We start from the raw sequence: 5,107 nt of genomic DNA, 5'->3' as shown, positions 1-5,107 counted from the left end.
ATTTGCCAATTAAATTTGAAGTCCAATCTTGTCCGGAAATTTTGGTGTTTACATTAGCGGAGTTTTAGGGACCGCTTTAGGGATCTTTTTGTTTACGTTAACGGACTCGGGGCTCGCTTTGGGGATCTTCTGTTTACGTTAGCGGACTGTATGTTTACAGTATCCGTTTGATTTGGGCTCCGTGAAATTTATCCTTTTAATATGGTTTGAGATATAATCACTTTTCTGCACCGTTACCAAATTTTTTGGCATTTACTGAGGATTATAAAAATGTATTGTTAAATTATAAACACGAACTAGTTTTGATGCTGACTAAAAATCTTGGCGATGTGTTTGAACAATCCAGAAATGAAAAACTTTTTAGCTGGAAATGACGAATATAACCTGGAAAATTTCACATGTAACTTCGGGTGATTTTGCAAAAAATAAGATATTTGATAAGATATTTTTCAATTTCAATAGAACACAGGACACCAAGTTATGAAAATACCCAAACTTATACATGATCGTTTAGTTGAAAAAACCCATTCAACAGACTAGTACAACGAGTTGTTTAAAGTCAGAAAAATGATAAAAGAACTGTTTTGATTAATGTTTAAGTTTTTTTGAAAATAAAAATAATTTTATTCAAAGGAAAATTTTAATTGTATTCAAAGAGATCCAAGCTTGAATAATATTTTTTTAATATAAGCACCATATGATTTTACTTTACTTTGCTAGTTACTCGAAATTATCTAAGGACAACTAAAAACGGGAAAGAGATTATTTGTATTTATTTAAAGTTGAGCTTAGATGTGTAAAGAGCTACATGAAAAACAGGATTTATAGAATGAGATTTCATGAGAAAATTTATCAATTAAGCACATTGTTCATTTGAAATTAAAAATCGCCGAAATGGAGCCAGAAAATTTATTTCAATATAAACCAAATAGTGTTCGCAATACCGAAATAAATGAATAAATGTATTATTAAGGTAAAAAACCAATTTTTGACTTTTAATTTCCAGTTTAAATTACAGCGAGATGGAAATATCTGGATAAGAGGCTGCTCTACACTGCCTCCAGAAATTAAAAGCCTTTTGTGGCCGGGTTACTGGATCTTGAGGTGTTTAAAAGGAGCCCTGTTGTATTTGCTCTAGAATCTGAGCTGCAAACGTTTCTTTTACGGAATATGTTTCTGAATATTTCGCCTTGAGGGAAGATTTTTTGTGTGCGGTGATCTCGCCTGCAGCCACAATAGAATCAAAGCGTATGCCTTATTTCGCGTCCTATATGGATTAGAAATGATCGCGACGAACTTTACACGCAGATAAGGTTGGGGTAGAAACCCCTGGAGCGTTCACGGTGGCCTTTAAATGGGTCGGACCGTCAGCTGTGGCTATAAATTGGGCTGAAGCAGATTTTACTGATAGTGCCAAAGCAGAAAAATATTTTATTTATAATTTTAAATTCAAAGTAAGGGCAAGAAACTAATTTGAATTTAAGAACCAATATATACGGATATACGTTGATAATTCCGCTCAAACTGTCACATTCAATAATTATTAACTAATTTGGATGATCAAATTTTTGTATAAAATTGCAGGTAAAAATTATTGATCTGTTACTAACAATTTTTCTGAGACTTGTATTCTTTTAGTAGTGTCCTTCGCGAATACTTGGAGTTTCAATGTTGTTTTCAGTGGGATGTGTCTGCTTGTTGTAGCTGCTCCCTTGTGTTTTGTGTTTGTCGCTCTTTCAGCTCCCTTACATGGCTGGTCCGCTCTTTCTTTGTGTTTAGGTGTCGATTACTGGTGACGCCGTCGTTCATTGCCCCTCCACAGGTTTTAATGCCCAGCCTGATCCTGGGCGGCTTTCTTCAGATTCCGCCTTACAATCCCGAAGATTTCCCTGAGTTTGTTTACCTTCTCATCCGGGGTCTCAGTTGGTCGTCCGATCCCTAAAGTCTCTCAGCCGTATAGGGACCGCGGTACATAGCCTGTGGATTCCAAAACGCTCATGTTTACTACCAGCATGGTTTCGGGCCATTTTTCATCCAAGTTTCTTTGAAACTACCCTGCGAACCTCCCTATAATTGTCTTTAACGTCCAATTTGCTCTCTCATTCGGGTTCTCATGCGGGGTGTATGGAGTTGTGAACTTTTGCTTGATTCACATTTCGGCCAGGAAATTCTTGTATCAAATTGTATTCTTTTGTCCGTCATCTCTTGCGGTTATGCGTTCCCAGAAAGCTGTCTTTAGGAATTCGACCGCCTCGCTTCGCAGTGGCACCAACTCAGTCTACTTGGAGAACTGGTCTATTACTACCAGCAGAATTTGGTTGCCGCGCATACCGTAGGCCATGGCTCTTTTGGTACCTGCTATTGTCGACGTGCTATTGTCCTTCGGCTTCCTACATGGCCAGCCGCCAGTAGGTCGTGGTTTCCCTTTAGCCCAGTTTTCCGTAGAGCTTTCGGGACGCACATCTTTCATGTTGCAATGTCTTCGCTGCCCGCTCTATGAGGTATTCCTGTATAGGGTGTCACCCTCCATCACGTAGTCTGGATAATTTTGCGGCTGGGTCCTTATCTTTCCGCACATTTCCTGAACCCAGCTGCATGCTGCGGAAGCTGCCGCCGCCAATGTCACCTTGATCCCTCGAAATGTTTTTGGAAGTGGCTGCCATGACAAAGCGTCTGCCACCACGTTGAAAAAAAAGAAACCTTTCGTTTGGCGTCCCAACTTGCCGTCGTGTCCTCGTAATCTTACAGAGGACAGCTAGGTTGCCCGTCAGTTCTTTGCTTATGAAGCTTGCTGTTCCCCGGGTATCGATTGTAGCCTTGTACTTGTCTTCATTAATATGCTGTGAACGCTTCCCGTTTTTTTTTCTAGTTCTTCGTACTCATCGGTTTATATTATTAGCGTCTACAGATCCCGCACTTTGTACGCCCTTAGGAAGAACCTTATTCCTGGTGTGCAGTTTTCCTGAATGATCCTTTGGTGGCTTTCAAAGAATAATTCATTGGTCTTACCATTGCCATCATTTAGTCTTTGAACGACTGAAGCCCTGCTTCCGTTGCCTGACCTGATCCGACAGCCTTGTGAAGGAATCTCTCGGTAAAAACTATAAATGGAAGCTCTCATTGAGGTTTTCCATTGCTTGTTGTTGGCGATGAACGACTTCAACGCCCTTCCATTAAGCAATTCTGGCGTCGCTTGGAGGATCACATCTAAGTCTAAGCCGGTGGACCTTTCAACTTGTTCCAGGAACTCGAACGGTTTTTCCGGCTCTTCGAACCTGAATGACCACTCGTGGACTTGTTAAGGGACCTGTTGTCCTCCTGTCTTGGCTTGACTCTTTCTTATGTTCCTCCATTTGCAATGTGTCGACGCTTGGGCTTGTCTCATTGAGCTCTCATTGAGGTTTTCCATTGCTTGTTGTTGGCGATGAACGACTTCAACGCCCTTCCATTAAGCAATTCTGGCGTCGCTTGGAGGATCACATCTAAGTCTAAGCCGGTGGACCTTTCAACTTGTTCCAGGAACTCGAACGGTTTTTCCGGCTCTTCGAACCTGAATGACCACTCGTGGACTTGTTAAGGGACCTGTTGTCCTCCTGTCTTGGCTTGACTCTTTCTTATGTTCCTCCATTTGCAATGTGTCGACGCTTGGGCTTGTCTCATTGAGCTCTCATTGAGGTTTTCCATTGCTTGTTGTTGGCGATGAACGACTTCAACGCCCTTCCATTAAGCAATTCTGGCGTCGCTTGGAGGATCACATCTAAGTCTAAGCCGGTGGACCTTTCAACTTGTTCCAGGAACTCGAACGGTTTTTCCGGCTCTTCGAACCTGAATAACCACTCGTGGACTTGTTAAGGGACCTGTTGTCTTCCTGTCTTGGCTTGACTCTTTCTTATGTTCCTCCCTTTGCAATGTGTCGACGCTCGGGCTTGACACAAGGTTGTCCCCTTCAGCGTTCGTTAGCTTTCAGCTCGGCCCAGATGTCGAGTAATACTCCGACAATGCCTTCCTCATGTCTTCTAATCTGCCGTCCAGGGTCTTTGTACGACCTGGGCGAATTCCGTACTGATCTGCCACTTTCACTTCTGGTTGATCGCGCAGGGACCTGTTCCTTTTTCACCTGACGTACTGGGCTTACGCCAGGACACGCCAAAGTATTGATCCGACAGACTCTCCAAACGTATCGCCTGGATTCGTTGACAGGGATTAGCAGATCGCCTTGACCTAGCCATGTGATGCCCTCTGGATCTCAGCTACTTGTGTTTCAATTAGGAGATTCCTGGTATTACAATCCCGAAAGTCTCGACGTAGCGATCTTAATCCTTGTAGGCTTCCGACAACTTGACTTGTTGTAGTTTCCTTGTACTTTAATTGGTTGACTGACTGTTCACTTTGATATCTTGACTGATGTGATGGTTTGACTTCCCGTGATCGACTGATGATCCAGCTGGCGCCCTGCGGCTTTATATAGGGTCTCCGGGAACCGTTATTTTTGAGCACGAGCCGCTGAATCTCTCCACCCCGGGTGCAAGGCTCCTGTTTGACTCAATTGTCTTTAATGCACAGCTTCCAGGCAAATTCCTACCTAATGCTACCGTCCCGCTGGTTCCCGAGATGCATATGGCACGCCTGTGTGCCGCTCCACTGCTGAGATCACGGCAGAGGCCATAGTCCGTCCCAGTCCCGTTATTCCCTTTTGCAAACGGCACTCTCCTTTTGCCCACCTAGTCTCTATTCTCTCTTTCTTTATCCTTGATCTCTTTCATTCTATTTTCTTGGTCTACAACCTCTCTCATTCTCCATCCTTGGTATCCAAACTCTCTTCATCTTCATCTTTAGTTTCCTAACTCTCTTATTCTCCAAACTCTCTTCCTCTCCAACCGCTCTTCGTAAGCGACCGGCCATCTGCTGTTACTGCTGCTACAATTATTGAACTGATCACACCTAAGATTCTTTAATTTAGTTTCGACTGGATCAAAATGCTGGTGAGGAGGTGGCGTGACCGCTGGAAATGTGGAAAAGCCCTGGAATAAAGGGTACGAAAAACATAGAGGTACTTTTCGGTTTTCTGCGCGTTTTTACTATAAGGCTAGAAATATATATAGCTCTC

This window comes from Drosophila biarmipes, unplaced genomic scaffold, assembly GCF_025231255.1.
Source record: "Drosophila biarmipes strain raj3 unplaced genomic scaffold, RU_DBia_V1.1 ptg000015l, whole genome shotgun sequence".
NCBI classification, from domain to species: domain Eukaryota; kingdom Metazoa; phylum Arthropoda; class Insecta; order Diptera; family Drosophilidae; genus Drosophila; species Drosophila biarmipes.
Note: the sequence above shows the minus strand (reverse complement) of the source record.